General features: G+C 39.0%; 1 long non-coding RNA gene across 1 annotated transcript in view; it reads left to right on the forward strand.

Annotated features, from left to right (window-relative positions):
• The first annotated feature begins 14258 nt into the window (after nt 1-14258).
• LOC122802826 overlaps nt 14259-23516 on the forward strand; it is a 69652-nt gene continuing 60394 nt past the window's right edge. Inside the window, exon 1 of the long non-coding RNA XR_006364983.1 lies at nt 14259-14403. This is a non-coding gene — a long non-coding RNA (uncharacterized LOC122802826). The remainder of the gene's footprint in view (nt 14404-23516) is intronic.

Below are 23516 nucleotides of genomic sequence, written 5' to 3' on the forward strand. Positions count from 1 at the left end.
AAGGAAGGTGTTATTAAAATAGTCTACTGCAGAGTCAAGGGGAAGAGTTTTAAATGGGAACCAGTCACAGAGATTAAGAAGTGATAGAAGGTTTGAAAGTTAAAAATGCTTTTTGTTGTGAATTACGTGGAAGCAGGATTGTCTGGCAAGATTAATATTGTGTCTGATTAAGTAGGTGGGAAGATGGCCACTAATGCAATCAGGGGGATAAGATAGATTGGAAGGCTAGGGAGGGTTTGTTGGTGAGTATCCATTCGAGACTTGATTCTCTTTTGCTTGCTTTGTCAGTAGGGGTAACAGAGTTATAAGATAGCCAATCAATGGTGAGGTCGCCCGTGATAATAGCTTCTTGGGGGAAGGATAGTGCAACCTAGAGAAGGATGTCTTCAATTGTGTTGTGATTATTGCCTGGGGGAATGTATATAGCAACAATTATATTTGTTTGAGTTAACTCTGAGTTTAGAGCATAGAGTTTCAGAATTGATGGCAGGGGGATAGAGTGGAGTAATAAGTTCCAGATTTAAGTTTTGTTTGAACATAATAGCAGCCCCTCTACTCTGCTTATTTTTTCGGTCACATCTGTGTATATCATAGCATGATTGGATTATTTCATTATTATGCACTTCTGGTTTTAACCAGGTTTCAGTTAATACAGTGACGTCAGGGCTATATAAGGATATGGTGACGTGGAAATCTTGGACTTTGTTGACTAAACCTCTTAAGATCATGTTCTGTAGAAGAAGGCTGGAGGCTTTGGGGTGGATAGGGATGTTCTTAGAGGGGAGTTGTGATGTAGTGGTGAAAGATGAAGAAGAGTGATTAGGCCCCAGATTTGGGTGGATATCTCCTCTAAATTTTAGATGATTGAGGATGCTAATATGGACGATAGTGAGTTAAGAGAAAAGATTGTTAAATCTGAGAGAAATGTGGGATTTAGTGTTTAATTGAAGCAATTTGAATGGGAAGTAACCTATATGAGTAGTGTTGTAGAGATCAGGGGAGATTTTGATGCTGGAGTGTTTTGTTTGTGGGAGGAGTAGTAGTTGTGTAGATAAAATTGGAGGGGATGTTATATAATAAATGAGTATGAGAAGTGTGAAGCTAAGTGCATGGAGATATTTAAGTTGTAAGATGTGGCTGATGGTAGCCATTATGATGAGTAAGCTGCTGGAGGTGTTAGTTAAAGGTAGCCTAAAGTCAGAGAAAGGTATAGTGGAGAGAGGTGTAGTAAATAAGTAGAGTAAGGAATGGAGTAGAGGTAAGAGGAGAAGAAGGGAGAAGGTCTTAATTTTAGTTAGGAGTCAGTGATGGGTATGGGGATGAGGGAAGCAGATGAGCTGTGACTGAAAGTGTTAGAGAGAAGAAGGAAGAGTAAACAAGGTATGAATTTAAAAAAAGAGGAAATGAGTAAAGAAGATATTGTTTTGTGGTAATTAAGGAGGTATGTTAGGTAAGATGAGTGATAGAGAGGGAATTATAGGAAGGAGACTAAGGAGAGATACAGATTTAGGTTTCCGGTTAATGAAGGTAGAGCATCAGTAAGAGAAAGGAGGAGTAGGTGTTGGTGGCTAGAGTAGCAAAGATTATTAGAGAAGGGAAAGTAGGAGGGTTATGAAATGTGATTGGTTGCTGGAGGGAAGGAGGTGTGGCATGGTTGATATAAAAGTATGGGCAGTGGGGGCTGGTGTGAATTAGGGTTCGGCGTAGAGGAGTGAAGAGAGCCCAAGCACAGCAAGGGCGAACAGAGGGGGTGAACCAGAGACTGGTGGGAAGCTTAAAGTGCAAACAAAAACAATCAAAGAAGCCATAAGTAAGTGCTAAAGTTGAATTATTTCAGAAGAATTTAGTGAAAAAAGTGAAAGGAAGGGCAGCTGCAACAAGATGTTATAAAATGAAGGTAAAAGGGTAGAACATATAGCAGGAGTACTAGTCAGGAGGTATGCTAATTTCAGTGTACAGAGTATATATTTGTGGAAGAGAAGATATAACAACAATCAATGTTTGCTGAATTTTGTTGGGGTAAATAGGCAGATGTGGTTATGCATTTCAGTGAGCCAAACCTGATGGAGGGGAATCCACGCTGTTCCTTATACTATGTATGTTAATCAGAGATAGTCCTTTTTGAAGAATGCTAGTGTCTGCAAGGGAGTTAATGATAACCCCCAGCTTGCAATCATCTGCAAACTTACTCAGCCATAATCCTTCACCATTTGCTTCCATGTCAGAGAAATAGATGCCAAAAAGGAGCGGACCCAATACCAAAGCCTGGGGAGTCTGCCAGTGACAGGCGTCTTCTTGGAGGTAGCCTCACCTGTTTTGACCTCCTGGGTGCTATCAGTAAACCAGTTGGCTATCCAGCGGATGACAGAATGGTTTATGCATAAACTAGTGAGTTTATTTATAATGTCTGAGTGGGGTATTGTATCAAATGTCTTAGCCAGGTCAATGTAGATTTGCCTTCATCCAATGCTTTGGTGATCTTCTCAAAAACATTCACCAGATTTCATAGGTATGACATTCCTTTTACAATACTGAACTGTGAAGGGCTCAGCATTTGCAGGTTACCTTTGTCCTCATTTATCATGGCTGTGATGATTATTTCAGTGGTGTTATATATGAGGCTGGTCAGACTATGTACTTGTAGTTACCACAATCAATTTTGGATCTCCTTTGTGCAAGAGAATGCCTGTAGCCATCTTTCATTCCTTGGCCCAAAACCTGACTTCAGGCTTTAGTTGAAAAATGAATCAAGGGATCCAGAGAGCTCATGTTTCATTTTATTTATTAAGCATCCTGGGAAGTTATAGAGGCACATCGACACAATGTTTTTGGCATTGGAAACTGCATCGATGACCTGTTCCCTAGCAAGGTTTGGGGGGATTGTGGTATGTAGTATTTACTTTGGACTATCAGGGAGGGAATGTTAGGAGAAATTTGAGCTAAACCTGTCAGCCAAAGGTTGACAATGGCCTCCGGTTCAGTTTGGGTGTTGTCAATTACAATTAGTTCTGCACATTGTTGTGATTTCCCTTGATGTTATGGACATAGCTGTGGAAAGCTTTGTGGTTGTCCTTTGCCTGGGAAGCAATTTTTTTCTTCAAAATGTACCCTTTGAAGTGTTAATTAATCCTTTAAGCGCCTATTTAGATTGGTAAGGAAGCTTTTAATATGTATGGCTTTCCTCCACCTACACAAGATTTTATTTATTTTGTTGTTTAACCAATTGGTATTGTGATTCCACCAGGATGGCTTGTCTTTTGAGTTTGTCTTATTCTTAATATGAGTGGCACAGCTCACTCTATACAGCTATTAATATGTCTGTACAGCAATTTTGTAAATAGTTCAGCATATGCTATAGTGTTTACTAGGTTTTGGGGTGTTTAGAATTTAACCAAGGTGTCACTTAGTAGACAAAGGTTGTCCTTGGAATAGTTCCTAAAGGTTTTTGGTTTCACTGGACCCCCATATTTAATTTTTATTTAAAGCAATGCAGCCTTATGGTCAGATCTGATGAATGAAGACACTACATTGGTTGAGGAACATTGGCTCCACCATGTTTGTGAATACAAGATCAAGGATGTTTGTGCCCCTACATCAAATGTTCCAAGATGTTGGTATTAAGAAAGTTTAGGAATCACTGGGTTTGTGTATTTGAAGTGGTGTAGGATTCCCAGTCAATAGAGGGGTAGTTGAGATCCTCCATAAATATTGTATTGGACTGAATGGTAAGGGATTCTAGTACACTGAGATAGGTAGTATGGGTTTCATGCAACATGGACAAGGACCTGTATGTTGCAAGGATATGGTATAAGACTGTTTGTGGTGTATTGTACATGTTTGAGTTCCAGTGGGTCATATACTTTAATGTCTGGATGTGAGGTTGGTTTTAATATAGACTGACACACCTCCACCTTTAGCTCCCTCCTGTGTAGTAGCTGGTCTAAAGGTGTGAAACGCATTATAGCCTTACATTGCTGGGGTACTGTCAGCAAATTTAAACCATGTCTCTGCTACTACACAGATGTCTACACTCTCCAGGAAGATGAAGGTTTGCAAGGCGAGAAGTTTCTTGGTAAGACTTTTAGCATTAAGCAGTGCCACCTTCAAACATTCCTTCATAGGTTCACTTAAGTAGGGAGGTTTATCATTTGCTATCACCTAAAAAAGGCACTATGAGGGTGGAAAATATCTTTGCCAATATCCTAAAGCCTAGACTGGATAAGTGCAGACCATCCCTAGCAAAGCAGTAAGGTCTATCAACCATGTCCTCCAAGGCTGTCAAATATAGTACCACCTTGGAAGGATATGAGAAGCTAAGCCAATTGTTACAATCAATCATTTTCTGTTGGAAAAGGCAGTATGCTGTTCAGTGCTAGGCTCACTCCTATTTGATACACATAATCAGTGAGCAAATCTGACTAACTAACCCTGCTTAACTAGATCTCCCACCCCTTTCCAGCTCCCTTGTGGCAAGAAATACAAGACTTCAAGTCTCACATGCAGGGAAACTATTAGTTTCAGTAATCTTCCTGGTGTACTAGGCAAGTTTATGTGTAGTAAAACACTTTAATGCTTATTTGACTAGTGGCATGCTCACTAGTTCAAACAAATATTGCTGGACTCCACTCCCCTTTCCCCTGAACTTTCTCTCTCCATTCTTCTTCTTTCTTTTTTAGCAACTGTTAATACCAAGAGCTGTAAAACTGTAGAGAACTAATAAGCAGCAAGTGTTAGGTTGCTATTACCTGCATAAGATTCTTACCTCAAGGAACTGCCTACTCCTAACTGCCTTACTGCATTGCTGCATTCACTGCTAACTGATTGTTTATTTCTACTGTTGTCTGGCAAGCAGTCTCAGAGTTTCTGACCACTCCGTTTCACCTTTGCTTCACTTTGGATCACTCCGTTTTCCTACCCTACTCCCATTCCCACACCCCCCACATAAATTAACTTTGTAACTAACCTTCTTAACTCCACACTCCCTGATCCCCAACTTCCTGTACTCCCCAACCAATCACAACCTGCCCCTCTTAAAATAACTCCTCCCACCTCTTGGCTCACTATACCTAACTCCTCCCAACCTTAGTCACTGTTCTCACACCCCCCCCCAGCTGACCATTACTATACACCTTCTCTCTATTAAACATCTACTCCCTTTCATATTTTCATCATCCTCCAATATGTTTATCCCTCTCTTCTTACTCTTTCCTCTTCTCCTAAACAACCTCACTTCCTACCATATTCAGCTAAACCTACTCCCCTCTTCTCCCAACTCCTCTCATAACACAATTGACACCAACAGCCACTACACCTCTCCCTTTTCTCCTTCACTCATCTTATGTACTGTATTCAGTCTCCCCAAAATCAAACTGTCTCATTCCACAGAAATAAACAGAAATTTCACTCACCCTTCCCCTATACATCACTTCTGTTCCTCCCATTAAACATCCTTCAACTCTCAGGTGACATTCACCCAAACCCTGGCCCACACTCTAATTCATCAAGTACTACCTATTCCTCACAAGCACTTCTGCAGGTACCTAACCCTAGTCTCAAACATCTCTTTTTCTATTCAATCAACATCCATAGCATTCTTAACAAGATAACTGAATTCTGCACCTGGATAGCCCAGTACTCCCCCAACATAGTTAGTCTCGCTAAAACATGGCTCATATCACATAATGTAAACAAAGAATCCCCCACCCACATTACAACATTGTACTCCTGGACAGAACACACAAAAAAGGTGGAGGCATTGCCATTATCTACTCTCACCTCCTATCCATATCTCCCAGTTAACACTCCCCCCTCCTTTCACCCAGCTGAACTCATTAATGCCAACTGAAAACTCAACAATCATAAAACCCTAATCATCGTTACCATTAAATATAGACCCTGGAGAGAACATTCCACAGTAGATGTCTGACAATATACATAATGAAACAATAATACTAGGTGATGTTGACATCATTTGGCTTACCCTCATCTCTAACTCTCCCACCACCTGCATACAGATATACCCAACTTATCTCTTTACCCACTTTTCATCATAAACCCACAAATACCTGCTCTATCTTGGATTGGATATTTGTCTCCAAGTCTGATCTTTATCACTACCCTGAATCCCTACCAGACTCAGTCAGTGACCACTCCTCTATACGTGTCCAAAGATTCTCTTCCTACCTCTCTAGACCTCATATATTTAAAGAGTGCAGAATGCTAACCAACCTCAACCCAGATACATTCAGTAATTCTCTCTCTGCTATCAGCTGGTCTTTCCCTACTTGTAGATGAAGCTGTCCTTCAATTCAATGCCATCTTCCTAAACATTCTGATCTCCTTCGCCTCCTCACAGAACTGCCATAGTGAAATCATGGTGTTGCCCTTGGGTTATCAACTCTACTTGGTCTATTAGCCATAACAGAGATTGTGCCTGGAAACTCTGGACCAAGACCAAATCTCCCACACACTACCAACAATACAGGAAACTCTGAAATTTAACCACAAACACATAAACTCTGGCAAAAAGAACCACTACCTCTCACCTCAAGGTACTGAACCCAAAAACCTTAAAACATTCTGGAATACTGTCAATAAAATTCTCCACCCAGAAAATCCTTCAACTCCCAACCTCTGCTCCAATAACATGCCCCTTGAAACTGCTTCAATTTTACATTCATACTTTATAGATACCATCAACAAACTTATGCAAACTGTCCACACAACCAGTCCTACCCACCCTACCACCCATTGACTGCATAACACTCCTTTTTCACTAAAACCCATTCCAACCAGCAAAATCAGAAAGCTTCTTAACAAACTTAAACCAGGTTCCCTTTCAGCTGACAACCTGCCACCTCTCTTCCAAAAAGCTGCTGCTGACTGCATAGCATATCCTTTCTCCATCCTCATAAACTACTCAATTAGTGAATTCACTGTTCCTGCCTTCTGGAAAATGTTCCACACTATACCAATCCACAAAGGTGCAAATTCTGTTGAGCTCTTTAATTATCAGCATATTGCCATAATCACTCCCCTCTCCAAAATTCTTGAGCACTGCATTTATAAACAAATCTTACTCGTGAAAACCTAATTACCCCTACTAAATATGGATTCTGTCCCCACCACAGCACCACTACTGCAGTTATTTCCTTTACTAACTCCATCTCCCTGGCTAGAGACAATGATAAACTAGTGTTCTGCATCTTTATAGATCTCTCCAAAGCCTTTGATACTGTCTCTCACCCCATCCTCCTCTCCAAACTCTCTCAACTTAACCTCTCCTAAGCAACTATCTCCTGGTTCAATAGCTACCTCTCAGACAGACAGCAATCTGTAAAATGTCTCTCTGCTCTTTCTCCTTTTCTCCCCCCAAAAATGGGCATGCATCAAGGCTCTATTTTAGGCCACCTCCTTTTTAACATTTTTACTAACCAGGTTGACACATACTGCCCTCAGTCTTCCCTCATACAGTACGCAGATGACTCCAACATCATTTCTATCGCTGACAGTCCCAGTGACCTATTAACCCTGACACAAACATCTTTCAATCTCACTGCAGCATAGCTTACTAACAACCAACTCATACTAAACCCTAAAAAGACAAAACTTTTTTCTTTTCCTCCAAAAATCCTTTTACCATCTTAAATCCTCATTCACCATCTCTTCCCTCAACAATACTACAATCACAGCTGAATCTCACACTAAACTGCTTGGAGTAATACTGCACGATGAACTAAAATTTGACCTTCATGTACTTAACTTCATCAAGAAAAAACACCAAAAGCTTGGTTTACTCTATAGAAACAAAAGGTTCCTCACATCCAACTCCACGATCTAACTAGCCTAAGCTTACCTTCTCCCCAACCTCTTTTACAGCTCTCAAATTTTAACCAACTTACAGCCCTCACTACTTTCCAAACTTGAATACAACAAAGTTGCTAGATTTGCAGCCAGTCTGCCTTCAAGATCCCACAGCTGTCATGCTCTCCAGACACTCAGCTGGATAGAGTTTCCTAACAAACTCTTATTTACCCAATTTCTCATTATCCATACTATTTTGAATACGCCCCCCTCTTGCCCTAGCATTTCCTAACTTGTCTCCCTCTATAAGCTCCCTCAAGCTCTCAGAAGCTCTGACCAATGTCTGTTATAAATTCACAAACTTAAAAAAATCTGTTGGACAGAATCTCTACAGTTACTTCCCAGTTCATACATGGAACAAGCTCCCCATGACCCTTAAAAACATTTCTTTCATCCATGAATTCAAGAAAACTCTCAAAAGGTACCTTAATAGCACATGGATGTGCCTCTTTAATCATCCCATATGAACCCACTCATTTCTCTATCATTATACTCTCTATTCCTCCCTTCCCTAATACCACCATAACTCACTTAACAACTGCTCTGTATTGTACAATTACCCTCTGAAGATAATCCAATGTGTAAGGTAAATTCATTCAAATGTTTTATTGCATATTGTATTGCATATTTCTTTGTTATATTTTTTCTTCAATGTTATAATGCCTCTTACTATATTGTACTGTGGGGCTTTATCTACATTTACTTAACTGTTTTATTGTAAATTTTTTCACTATATTCATCTTCAATTTTTGTAAGTTTTCGTGCTTACTTGTACTGTGGAGCTTTTCTCTCCAGGCATCCACGGAAAAAGGGCATTGCTCAGATGGACTATCCCAGTTAACAAATGTCAAATAAATAAATAAATAAATATAGTCAAGGGAGGTACATCTTAAATCATTACCACCCACATGGACTATGACAGAGTCATACTGGTACCTGTGGTTCAATGACCTGAGTGCCTGTGTGAAATGACAGAGCCTAGCCCTGGGAAGGCAGCTAACTGTGACTCTCTTTACTCTGTCTGATGAGGAGGACATTGGTGTACATCACTATAGAATCACCAGGAAACTTGGCTGTGCACTGGTTTGCCTTAAGGGATTAGCAGCAGAGGCAATGCATACAGTGTTGCTATGTGTAGCTGTGGGTGGTGTTTTAACAGAGTGTTTACATGATGGCTGAGGACCCTTTCTTTGATTGTACTGTGCAGGAGGTCTTAGTGTTTTAGGAAGATTAACTGCAAGTGCCTCAGCATACAGTAAGCAGTTTTATGTGTAGGGTCTTCATCCTGTGCAGTAAGTGTGGTGCAAATGTCACCGACAACTTCTACAGTATTAGTTTTGGTTGTATGAGAGAGTATTGCCTCTTGCATTAAAGTGTATTTATACCTCTGATATACTTTATATGTTTTATTAAGAATAAAACTGCTACTGAACCCCATGCCATTATGGCTATAGGGATAACAAGTTTGCTGTCTTTTTGTTGAAAACAAGCTAAGCAGTATTGATGTAGATAGCACTGATAAGCCATATATGTGTCATTCCCCATCTTACTCTAGGTACTTCTGGGGTGAGGATAATTGGATCTTTATTTCCTTGTCAGAAACATTAGTATAGACAGTATTCATTGTATTTTTTTTCAGTCTCATTTGTTTGTTGTACACTTGCACTGTGGTACATATGGGGGACACTGCCCTTAAGATATCAGTACAAAGCTGACATATATTGTTATATGCATTATTGTTCCATGTGATGAATCATGGGCAGGGATATCAGGCATTTTCTGTTTTACTATGTTGGAAACAACTTGAAGTTCATTATTATTTGCCTTTGGTTTGTCTCCTGCACCCATTGTTTTTTTTATTTGTTTTTTTTTTTGTGTGTATGTACTTTTAGGAAGGTGATTTTTGTATTTTTGTAAAATATGTTAGCAGTTTTCTAGGTAGCGAACTTTACTTTGGTGCTAGAAAGGTCAGATGACTGTGTTTTCTATTCTCACTTCTGGTAGTTGGATAGCTATTTTAAGTACTAACACTGCAGGGCAGTAGAAGGGGTGCTGCACTCCTGAATCAATTGGATGAGATGTGAAACTTAGGTTCCAGCTGCCTGAATTGGTGGTAGCTCAGATGGATGTAAAAATTCCTTGGCACTAATCACAAAAAGGAAAGGTATATTTTCATTAATTTCAAAAAAGATCACAGAGCATAAGAAAGTATGCAATAATAATCATTGAAATTTCAATTATACATTTATTAAGATACATGTTATATCAGCCTGTCTTTCATATTCCAAATTATGCTACATAACAATCCTTATATGTAGCTATCCATTTTTTCCAAAGAAAAAATACACCCCCTTTGGCATAAACATTTCATTCTCAAAGAACCCATAATGTACTTTATCTTAAGTCATTATTTGTAACAATTTCATGGTGTACAAATATAGGCTTAACTAAGTTGTTATATCATATATGACCCTTTATCAGAATTCATTTGTGAGATAGCTTTAAAATGGAATTCTGCATAACATTATATTTTTTAACAAAATTCATCTTATCCCATGATACATTTCACTACCTATTTAGAAACCTCCCTCCTGCACTGTTCTGTAGGTCTGATGATCTCAAAATGTTTTGTTTTTGCTTATATCTGTGTTTAGCAGATACCACAGTTCTGATTTATTTTCCAGTTGTATAATGTTTTTGTCTCCTGATCTAAGTTTTTTCCCCTATAAACCAGGATCCTAACATTAAAGGATATGTTTATGCACTCTCATCTGTAAGTCTTTAACAAAAGACAGTAGAATCGCAAAATTATAAACAACAGAAAATGCAAGGCAATGGTGCCATGTGGTTATTTACATCTTATTTACATCTTGCCACTACTCACCCTTAAAGCTTTATTTTTTAATGAGTGACAGGTCAGTCATGCCAGTGGTGAATTTCTGAATACCCATTCAATTGTCTTAACTTCTTTTTAAAGAAAGATAGTGTGTTACATTGCTTGATCTAGAGTCAAAGCTTGTTGCAGAAACTGGTAGTCATTGCATGACAAATCTGTTTCTCTACTGCAATTTATTTATTTGCTGAACTACTGCAGTTTATTCATTTGCTGAAGTACTTTCAGATGTTTTGTCCTATTCTTTACTGGATGGTTTGATTTGTTGAAATATGAGGTTTTGGATTACCAAATCTACAGAGACAGATCACCCCCAAGGAGTCAGTAGAACACGGAACACAGTGACAGTGTCATCAGCTCAGGTCTGTTAAGCCTATGATCTTTTTGTTAGAAAACTCTGGGATGACTCCAATTGCCTGATATGTCTAATAAGATATATCCAAATGGGGTTATTGTATTTTATGATGAGCTTAGTCAGTGTGGAATACAAAGAGTTAAGGACTTCTACTGATCTAGAGGAGATACTCTTTGTGATGCGCTGTGCCAGATAAAAGGATTTCCTAACCACTACTGCACCATGATGATCAAAGGAGAAGGAATTATCTACTCCTGTTCCAAGGCCTCTCACAACACCTTCATTTTGGAGTGGTGTGTTATCTATACTATAAGCTAGGATGCTGGACTGTTTACTAAATGCTACAATATGTTTCTTTTTAACAATCAATTTCAGCCCATTTTCTGTGCACTAATTATTAACATGCGGAAGTTCAAATTCCAGCTTCTGTATATTCAAATGCAGTTTGAGGATGACACACAGATTATGATCATCTGCAAACTTGGTTAACCAAAGTTCCTCATTTTTGATTGGGGAAATCAGAGTGGTATATGCCTAATAGTAGAGGACAAGTATGAATCCTTGGGGAAATTCCACTGGTTGCCTTCATGCTCTTGGAGGATGCATCTGCCACCCTCACTCCCTCAGCTAATTTGCTATCCACCTAACTACATAGGCAAGAACTTGTAGGGCATTTAGATTAATTAGGTTAACACATGGCATGGTATCAAATGCTTAGGCAAGGAGATATGTTGTATGGACAGCACGACCACTGTCCACTGCTTGTGATACTCTATTAAGGAAGTTTACCAGATTCATTACACAGGATCTACCCTTAACAAAATCAAACTGCAGTGGGTCAAGTCTTATAAGATTTTAAATATCATAGTTTATTAGGTCAGTTATGACCAGTTCCACAGCTTTGCAAAGGAGGTTCATTAGGCTAAAGAGTCTGTAGTTTCTGGGATCCATGGTGGGACAGGTTTGTGAACTGGCATCACAATTGCTGTGCACCATACATCAGGGAGAAAGCCAATGGCTAAGCTGTGGTTAAAAGGTTGTAGGAGTTGGTCCACCACCACCAGCACATTTCTTGCTGTTCACTAGGCAAGGTATGTTATCATGCACCAAGATGAATGCATGTTTTGCTTTGAAAAGTAACATTAGGAAGTATTTTTGTGATGATAGGGGGTTGGAGATCCTTTGGAATATGTATGTAGGTTTTGTACAATTGTGTTGGGGATGAAATCTGCACTAAATTTAGTTAATATAATTGTGATATCTACTGGATCAAAATATGTGGTGTCATTTTCAATAAGTTCAGAACAATGAAGGATGTTATTTCTTAAGCTACCTGACGAAAGTAAAGAAGGATTTGTAATTATCTTTAACTTCTAATACAAGTCTTACATTCATGGGATGCTTTTGTTTTTCCTAAGGGTATTTTTCACTGCCTTCAATAATTTTTGATAATGACCCTGATTTGTGGGATTTTAGCATTGCGGTATATTCTAAGAAGTTTTTTTTTCTTTACTGTATTGTTTATTTATGCACAAGGAGCACCAGTCTGGTATGCTTTTGAACTTCTCATTCTGTTTAGATCTGATAGGAACTGCCTAATAATACATTTATGTGAGTTTAGAATTATTCATAAAAGTAACTGTGTCTGTATTTTTGGTGTTACAGTTATCCTTCAAATTTGAGACTTTGTCATTAGAATTGTAGGAGGTTAGTCCATTTGATGTCTTTGAATATTGTGGTATTTATATTTGAAGGTTTGCGGATTTTGAAGGAGACAGCTATTAATTTGTGGTCATTCATAAGTGGCAGAGGATGCACAGTGATATAGTACATATAGATGCTATCTTTTTTAGGAACAGGACAATAATATTTGTCCTCATGTTTTTGTTATATAAAGAAGTACTGTATACTAAACACAACCAACATTACTTTTGCACCCACACACATGGTTATTGAAGCTGTGACATGTTTAAGTATGCTTCTCTGTGCCTGTGGTGAATTTGTGAAAGCTGTATGTTTCCGCTGCTAAATTTCACTTCAGCAATGTGTCCCCAAGCAAACATACGACAAGAAAATGTCTTGTCATTTTGCAGCTTGAACCCAAAAAAAGATCGACGGAAAGGTAGATAGACAGATACAGAGATGGATAGATACATAAAAGGACCTTGATTTTTACTGTTTCTAGATGCTGTAAAATAATTCTATTGCACTGTTACTATGATACTATGTTTCTGTATTTTCATATATTACTGTGGAGCTTTTCTCCCTGGGTCTCCATTGAAAATGAACCTCTGGCCCAGTTGGACATACCCGGTCAACAAATGTAATAAATAAATAAAAGTAAAAAACAGAAAAAAAAAAAGGAAAAAAAAAACAGTGGGTTTCTTGAGCCCTAGCAATTGGTACAGAAAGATCTTTGGGGTAGGACAGTTTGTGCTAACACAGTAAAGATAGAAAGTCAAAGGCTATTAAAATGGGTCTATAATAAATACCCGAAGAGGCATTTTAGCGAAAACCTCTTCAGCGACACATACACAGTGAATGCACAAAACTGCGAACGCTGACATCAGCGATTTCTTTCTCTGGGAAATAAATCACTTGCCTATAAAACATAAAAAGATAATTTCAAACATAACAAAGTGGGGGGCTTCGCCACCCACACCCCCATAACTAAATATACCAACTCCGAGATTGCACTACAGTGGGGAAAATGGCAAGCTTACAGGGAAAAAAATCACTGATGTCAGCGTTTGTGGTTTTGTCCATTTGCTGTGTATGTGTCGTTGAAGAGGTGCTCGCTGAAATGCCTCTTCAGTGTTCTGATATAGACCCATTAAAACACCTTTCCTTGCAGCAAACTTTCTGTGGAAAATAAATCATAATACATTCTTGCAGAAGTTATACATAACTGTTGAGCTAAGCAATTCTGGGTGTGCCCACCTTTAATAAACATAAATGGCAGTTTTTTTACTCCCAGTTGTGGAATCAGACATTTGTTACTCAATGTTCTGTTCCATATTAAAATGTCAGCAGGACAGCTAAAAAGTTGAATAGAAGTGAGTAATGATATTCTGTAACCACTATTGCAAAACCTTAGCATAGTTACCCAACATAACAAGTTCTGCAGTTATTGTAATAGAGCCTTATATCTACCTCTGCAGTCTCTGCTCCAAAATCATAAGCTCAGTGTTTGCTGAACAGAGAGGACTCAGAATTTTCAGAAGGTACATCTTCACCATGAAGTGTGTGGCACTCTCTCTTCTTTTCCTTCTTATAGTAGCAGAAGTAATCAGTAAGTAATAAATTACTAACAATTTATAACTTCTTATGCTAAAGAGTAGCTTTTTGAAAAAGTTTTCTTTGGGCTTAGTGGACTGGACTGTCTGTTATAAAATATGTGTTTCAATTCAGGATAAAAACAATTTTAACCAAAATGCCATTTCTAGCCTTGTTTAAAAATATTTACTGAACTGTAGACTGTTATACAATTAAACCAATTTGACATACAAAATATGTTCTTTGATAGAATACAACAATCTGTATGCATATTGTAAATCCAGTCTTAACCATGGGAAAAAGTCTGAAAAATTTTAAGGATTTGTTATAACAGAAAAAAAAAATATGCAAGGAGCTAAAATCTCTGGAAATATGAGCTAAAATTTCTTTGGTGGCAGTTCACTTCCAAGAGCCTTGTGTTATGGTCATTTCAGCAATACTAAAGGGAAAATTCTATATTTAAACTAGGTTCTTGAAAAGAAATAGAGTAAGACATAAAACACTCTTCAGAAACATTTTTGTTAAATAAGTTATAATAGTGTGATTGTGAGTGAAATAATTTATTGAAAAATATATTTTCAGTAAAATAGATACCATTTCTTCCCAGTTTGACACCAAATGACCATTATGAGGCCAAAGTTGTGGCAGAGAGGGATAAAGCCCTAAGTATGTCCCAAACAATTCAAGTTTGATTAATGGTTAGGCATCTGAGGCTTTGGATAGGTGGTTCCATTCCAGGATGGAGGGTGTTCAACTACTCATTCCCTGTGTGGAGATGTGGTCTGTAGAGGGGGATTAGGTCTTGGATATAGCAGACAAATGCAGGGGAAGGGAAGAAATCAAGTGGTAGGTTGAAAATGACAAAATCACTATGTAATTATGACACTATTTAAAATAAATTTGTAGACAGTCAAGGAAAACACTGAGGAAGCTAGCCCAATTTTCCATATACTGCAGGCCACTGTCTGGTTAAGAGAATTGCTCAGGGTCATTCAGTAGACAAATGGAGGCAGAAGAAAAATACAGAAAGTAGATAATTAAGAGCTTAGAACCTTAATGCTCTGAAATAACTTTCAAGTATGTTAGAAAGAAGTATTATCTTTATCAGTAGATAAATATAATTGTTTTCTGTAAGGGAGACATGAATTTTACTATAATTTCTATAAAATGTTATTAATGTACCTCTGAGCTATTGCTTTTTACTTAGCATTACATGTCTGGATTACTATTCTTGGTGATCTTAACATATCACCTAAATATTACAGATTCTCTTTATCATGTCTTAAACGTTGCCAACAAAAAAACAAAAAATAAAATTTGAGTACAACCCAGCAATGGAAAATCTTAACATTTTTAATGTAATTATTTTACTAATATTGCAGAATGACTTCTTTTATCTGATTTCATATATCATAAAAACTCAAGTATGATTTATTAAAATGTTTATCAAGTCATTTTCTTTCAAAAATAAGGTAAAAAGAAATCATCACATTAAATCTAGACTTTCAGAGTTTCTGGTGGCCTGGTAGCTCCTACCAATTAGGCAGTATGAGTAGATTTTGACAGAGGCTTTTTAAAGCCTTCTGCTCTGGTCCCGGACTATTCAAGAACCAGTGTTGCTCAGATGTATGCACATAAGGTTGCTATAGTTTACATGGGGCTGAAGATAATATAATTTATTTTATTTTAGTCTTTTTATTGTATCAACTTGCTGACAGGGTAATCCCAGTAGACAACTTGTCCTTCTACAGAAGCAACTTGGGAATACTGTGTAAAGTGAGTTGCTGAGTAACACAGCAGGCAAATGAAGATAGGAGTCAAACATTGTAACCTTGGCACAGAAAGCAGATCATTAACAGCTCAGAGCTTTAGTCCTCTGCTCTAATTGCAAGATTTGTGGTCATTATTTCTTTAATTTTCTTCACAATCAAACTTGAAATGTGTACAAAGAAAAAATACTGTAGCTTGCATTGAGGGCTTGGAATATAGTGGTAATTACTTCTTTAAATTTTTTTATTGTCAAATGGGTAAGTAGAGAAGATCAGTGTATGCATGTTGGGGCAGTATGCTGTCTAGCAGCAACAAGCTTTATTACATTACAGCAATCATTTTTTTTTAATTTTCCTTACAACAAAACATCAAATGTGTATAAAGGTGGCTATTTTTTTGAAGAAGCAGTAAAGAGCCATGCTGTATTTATCTGTCTGACAGCAACTATGTGAAATTTTACCACATCTGCACTGCCACTTTTGTCCAGTCTGACAATAGAAAATTACATATAATATGGCTCAGCCAGATTCAGTAAAGCCTACGTGGTCTGTTTCCACCATGTTCGCTTAGTGAAGCACACACAGTAATGGGCTGATTTGGATTCAGTAAACGGCTCTACATGGTGTTAGAACCATGCAAGCAACATAAACACTCTGGCAGGCTAATTACGGTATAATCAGCTGAATTGCATGCTAACCAGCCAATAGAACACACTGGCGCTATTCAATAAGTAAAAAGTAACCACGTGGACTCCATGCTGGTTTTCCATGTGAATTCCAAAACCTATTGGAATACAGGCATGGAAAGGTCTACATGGAAAGAATGTTGGGGCTGCTGCTGCTTTAATTCATTTGTATGTGCAACAGGTTGAAGTCTATGCTTCTGCTGCTGCCAATAGACCAAGGCCAAGAAGGAGAAGAATTTTCAGGCCCTATTTAACTTTTTACACCTACATGATGTGGAAATAGTAGAGTGCTACAGGGTAAATAGGGACTCACTAAAGGAACTCTGCAAACTCTGTTGTCCTCAACTCAGAGCCACGGCCAACCAAGGGGAACCCATCCCAGTGGAGACAAAGGTATATGTAGCACTTAGAATCTTAGCTACAGGTACCTTCCATAGACCAATATTGAACATGCTGGTGGTGTCACAGGTATCAGCATCCAGGATTCCTGAATGTATTGCTCCAACATGCCAGTTACCACATATGTTTTCCCCATAATCCTGAGGAGAGGCCAGAAATATGCATGAGTTCTACCATTAGCACACTACCCTGAAGTAGTAGGTGCCACAGACTGCACGTTTATAAAATTTAAGGCACCACGCGGGGAACAGGGTAGGCTCTACATAAACAGAAAGGGCTAGCACTCTATTAACTGCCAAATTGTGTGTAACACCAAGGGGTCATCCTGAATGTGTATGCTGGCAACCCTGGTAGTTACCACAACTCACATATCTGGCACACTTCCCAACTGTACCAGATGTTTGCTGGGGGGATATTCCACAGGGTCATTTACTGGGGGATGCAGGTTATGTACTGGGACCATGGCTGATGGCACCCATCAGAAATGCGGTCACACCCACTGAAGGATGCCATAATGAGGCACACACACAAACCATAAATATTATAGACCATATTTTTGGGCTGCTGAAGTCACAGTTTCAGTGCCTAAATACTTCAGGGGGAGCCCTGCAGTACAATCCATAGACATATACTGAAATATTCACAGTATTTGCCATGCTACACAACATCATCCTTTGAAAACAGCTTATGCAAGATCAGCAAGGGGAAGGAGCACAAATCCCACCACCAATGCCAGGGTCACCACAGCCACAGGCAGATGAGGAGTCAGAGGAGAGACCAGGAGCTGCTGTGGGTATAGGCAGACATAGGTGTGCTCAATATGCCCTAACATTGTCTAATAGACAATGCATAGCACACTCACTCACCACCTAGGGGCCTAAAACTTTTCCTCCTATATATAGTGTATAGCAACATTGAGGCCAGGCAACTCTCACTACCTTTACCTCCCCTTGTATTAGCTGTGTAGTGCTTGTATCGGAGAGGGTCAGCCCTGAACTATAACTGTTGCAACAGCTGGATTTCCAAGGTAAGTGTTAAACCTGGAGTGTATTATGTACTCATAAAAAGGAAAGTAATAATAGCAACATATCCTTGTGTGTCCCATAATGGAAATACAGCTTTGCCCCCCCCAAAAATAAAGACCAGCCTTTGCTATTCAAAATATGTGTATATAAAACTATCAAATAGAGATTTTTCTGAATTACATTTCGAGCATATGCAGCATGTATCTGACAAAATGCAAGTAGGCCTTCTCAAGTTCAGCAATACTCTTTGCAGATATAGCCCAAAGTAGGAGCCTCTTTTCTGTGTACTTCACTGATCAGTTAAAGGCCAAAAAAAAGAAAAAAACTCATAAACTATAAAATCAATTCAAGCAAAATCATTCATGGATTCAAAGGACATTGAAACCTGGATTGTCAGGACAAAGTCCAACCCTTCAAAAATAACTGAACCAACAAGAATTAAACAAAATGATACACCAACCAGTGCACCAAAAATCACTGAACTAACGAACAGGTAACATGCCCATCCCAGGAGAGCTCCCCTCAGCCCCTAAAAGTGACTAAACTAAAGCAGCCGAGTGTAGCCTCAGCAACAGTATAAATCAGGAAATCTCTGCTTCTCTGCTAAAAATCTAGTTAAAAAAAATGAGGATGGTGTCCCGACTGTGTGTGGCAGGCTAAATAAGGTCAGCCCACACCAAGGCATAGGCCACCACCAAGGCAGCTCAATTTGCTCAGCCCCACCCAGGGCCACAAAGGTGGCGCCCCGCAACTGTGGGTAACTCCCGCCCAGCCCTGGTAATTACAGCCCCAGCAAGCAATGGATCAAGCTTAACAAGTCTAACAGGACATAAGGGACTCATAAAATCATAACCAAAGAAGTTTGACTTGACCCGACCAGCTTTGGGACCCCAGCGAATTTTTGGCTTTGAACTTGGGCGATCTTGCTTGAACCAAGGCAATTGATCTTGAAATAGTCACCAAGTCCATACAAAAGCTTTGCTTGAAACACAGCCCATACCTGACCTTTGCATTGTAGAAACACAAAAAAACTACCCTGTAAAAAAATATGTCCTGCAAAGCATGAATGTAAACTGATAAGGACACAAAACCCATAGGTTAGAGTTGCAGGGGCGCCTGTGTCACACCGGTCCGTCACAGTGTGGGTGTGTCACAGCCTCGGTCCTTATCTCCTTTTGTTTGCATCTACTGGGGAGAACTATGCCCCCACATGAGGACTTCAGTAGGACAGAACATGGGATGACTGCAAGCTGACTTGGAAAGAAAAGTGCAAGAAACAGATAGGACGTGGAGAAGTGGGACTGATACAGACAGATTGGGCCAGAGCCTTGTGCACCAAAATGTATAGTCCAAAAATATAGTAAAACAGAAAAAAAAAAAACAAACTAAAACAAGGTGGCATAACTGTGGCAAGCCAAGAAATCAAGGAGGGACCTGGGGACCCAGGTTGACAGTGGGACACTTTTTTTTGACACATGGCCTTTTCTTCACACACATTGCTTGTTCTACATTGCCCCATTGCCTTCTACATTGCATCCCTGATCATGAAGGATTCAGTTCAGTCTGTATCATTGTTATCAGACCAATGAACCAATGAAATGCCCCAAATGCCCCCCATCTCACCCGACATCTGCAGCAATCTGCAATTCCCCCAAAAGTTCCTCACCAAAAGGATAAAAAGGGGAAAAAAAATCAAAATGCTGCTGCCAGCCAGAAGAAACTCCAGCTCTATTCAGTCGCTGCCTGTCTGCTCAGAGTGACATGTGACTGACATGTGAGCCATGTCCAACCGCGAATTAATGGACATGCTCCACCTCAAAAAAAAAAACCAAAACCCAAACCACTAGAGCTTAAACTAAGCCTTATAAATACGGATATGCTGGAGGGTTGGAGGGGGATACTCAGATCAGAGACTCCTCACTCTGTGAAATAAAAATAAATCATGTGAGGCAGAGCACGCTGACTCTGTTCAAGAAATCTAGACCTGTGGATGATGGATGATGGAGTGGGCAGGGATCGGGAATCATCTCTGGGTCACTGCTGACAGAACAAACTAAAAACAACAGTATTTTTCATATTTTTTATATATGTAGTAAGCCACAATAAATTAGGCTAGGCTTATAAATGCCTTAGGGCAGATAGCCTAGTATAAACCTATGAACCTATGAACCTATATAAACAAGTCTCCTCATCTTCAGTTTCCCCTAGCTACATGGTTCCCTTGTTATAGCATAGATTCATGGTTGTCAGCACAATGAAGATGCAAATGAGGTTTGAACTCATTAGAATTGCTGAATCCCAAATTCTTGGATACATTCAGGCACTACCCCAGTGTTTGTTTTAATGGACTGCAGTTGTGAATGATTACTTGTTTGGAAAAGGAAAACACAACAGCACTGCAGGCTGCCTTACATGGAGCGGATGTGTCAGGTTAGATCTACAAAATGTTAGATGTAAGGCTGGAAATGTAAGTAAGCAGCACACAATTCACAGGTTGTGTTCAGTAATATCCAACCTACCCTTCATTTGTTGGCAAATGCATATGACATTATTTCCAGTTAATATCTTCACACATTTTAAGGCCAATCATATAGAATGGCTAACATACTCCATGTGTCAGATTACCGGTCAGATAACTCAAGCCTGACCAACAAACACAGAGAGGTAAAACAGAGCTGTATATTTTCAAACAATAATCATAACAGATTGTGTAACCACTAAGTGCACAACATCCAAATATAATAAATGTATAAATAACAGTTCTATGGTTTCATATTAGTGTAGATGATGTTGCAGTTGGTTGTGTGCGGAATGATTTCAGGCCCTTGCTGCAAAACTGTGTGTGTGTGGCAAAGAGGAAAAAGGCACAAATTATGTGTTCTGAAAGTTCATTGGAGAGAGAGTTCAAATCCAGATCTCTGAAGGCGTATCTCATGTCAAGCATCATTTTCAATTGTGTATGTCATAGATTGATCTTCCTCATTTCAACTACTTGTCCCTTTTTTGTCTTTTTCCTCTTTTCTGTCTTGGTATTTTAATTTTTTTTTTTTTTTGGTGTTTGCACGATGCAGCTCTTAGGGCAAATGTGGGAAATGCAGAAAATGAATGGTGTGTTTGGTTGTGCTTATCTCATTTTTGTAAAGGGTGGCAGTGCAAAAACTGGAAGACTGCACCAACCGGGCAGGAGACAGGACCCAGACAGCCAAAAATACAAACTGAATACATTGCATCAAGTCTATGCGGTACTATGCAAACCTGCTAAGTGGTGGTACATGGTGCGTAACAGAGAGACATTAACAACGATTAGTAAATTAGGGATAATCAAGAAACTTTTCCTGTGGCAGCAGGGGTAAGTGTAGATCTGGAGTGCAGATAGTACTGGGTTCCAGTACAAGATGTGCAAACTGCTTTTTTGCTGGTGTGACACTGCAGTTTCTAGCAATGAACTGAAACATAGTCAACTGTTATTTCAACTGTCTTGCGGTAAAAGGTGTTAAGTGTAGAACTTCCAATGCACATGGTCTTGGGTACTAATACAGGATATTCCATTCACATTTACTGTTGTTCCACTTCCCATCATATTTGCTCTCACTTATAACACTTTAGATAGTGGAGCTGATATTAATTATATGTATTGAGAAATGAGACACTATTATTGTGTCAGATTAACCTTCCATTTGCAATTATTACATTTATCATACCTTGGCACTGATGATCTCCTCTTACCATTGCACAAACTCAGGTGTGCAGACTCCAGTAAATGCAAGAACTGGAGTTGGCAGGAAACCATCATTATCCATTGCTCTAGGTCTGCTGGTAGATATGAATGGCATTTGTGGGGAATGTGCCAGGTTTAGAGTTCAGAGGTGGGGTGTACAAGGAGTCCAGGATATTCACTGGACTCCTAGTAAAGCACCACAGCCAAAGGCTTCTGCAGGAGGAACTATTCTAGCTCCCAATACAAGTCTGAGGCATATAATGGTTTAGCCCAGGCTGTCTCCAGTGCTACTGGTATCCTGCGCACTGGAAAGCTGTGTAGGCACCCATATAGTGATCTAAACAGAAGGAAGATGGACACTGTCAACTGTTGGTTAGAGGAATTCAGGACTGTGGACATTCCACTCCTGTGTAAGTATCAAGTAAAGAGAGCACTTGCAAGAGTTAGAAAGCTGAATATAGGCAGGACTGGTATGCATACTGCTTTTCACTTCTGTTCTGATTTTACCCCAGCTGCCAGAGACTAAGAGGTCAATGTATGGGCCCACAAGGCGAGATTAGAAAGACTGAGGAAAATTTTATATATATATATATATATATATATATATATATATATATATATATATACAGCAGAAAAGAACTGTTGTTGTAGCATTAAAGCTTAAAGATAGCTTTTTTGGTATTTTATAGAGTTGTATCAAATTGAGAATGTTTATCCCAAATGTAAAAGCAAGTATGCATGCATTAATCTGCAGCACAAACCAATTGTAAGAGTCCAATATTAGACTTTTGTCAGAGACTGTGAGTGCAACTACCACAATTTCACAACTATAGCATACTGGTATTTCTTCAATAATATTTATATTAAATTAAAACCTCTACACCAATGGCAGAAATGCCCTGCGGTAAACTGTAATCTATATAATTGGACCACACATATGTTCAATATATGCACATTTCAAAGATTACTTGCAGCAACTGTAGAATAGTGGAGGTATACTTAAATGTAAAACATGCGATAATAGAGTTGTATAATTGTGTTAATGCACTGTATGTCACATATGATGGTATTAATTTGACCTTTTTTTCTCTCACCCCATCTCTTTTCTTTTTTTAATTTATTTGTTTTTATATATATATATATATATATATATATATATATATATATATATATATTTTTTTTTTTAATTATGTGTTAACAAGATGCATCCATGTCATCCATGTGTACTACATCACAAAATGCTCAACAGCAGAGTGGGTTAAGCCAGCCCCAGTGGATCACTGTTCCACTGGCCACAGCACCTATGACCAGCAAGTCTGGCAGCCAACCTGGCAGAACTGCATCTGCTGCCCCTGCACTACCTGAATCCTCAGGCTGTCCAGTGGTACCCTGTGGTAGCAGTGGCATAGGTGGTGATTTCATCACATGTAGTGAGTTGCCAGGGATGCTGCATAGGGGGATGCACTGCACCATTGGTGCATACCTACACTAGATGGAGAGGTTACTGTCATTCATGGTTCAAAGTCAGAGGA

Source organism: Protopterus annectens, chromosome 5.part0 (genome assembly GCF_019279795.1).
Source record: "Protopterus annectens isolate FY-2018-M chromosome 5.part0, PAN1.0, whole genome shotgun sequence".
Classification (NCBI taxonomy): Eukaryota; Metazoa; Chordata; order Ceratodontiformes; family Protopteridae; genus Protopterus; species Protopterus annectens.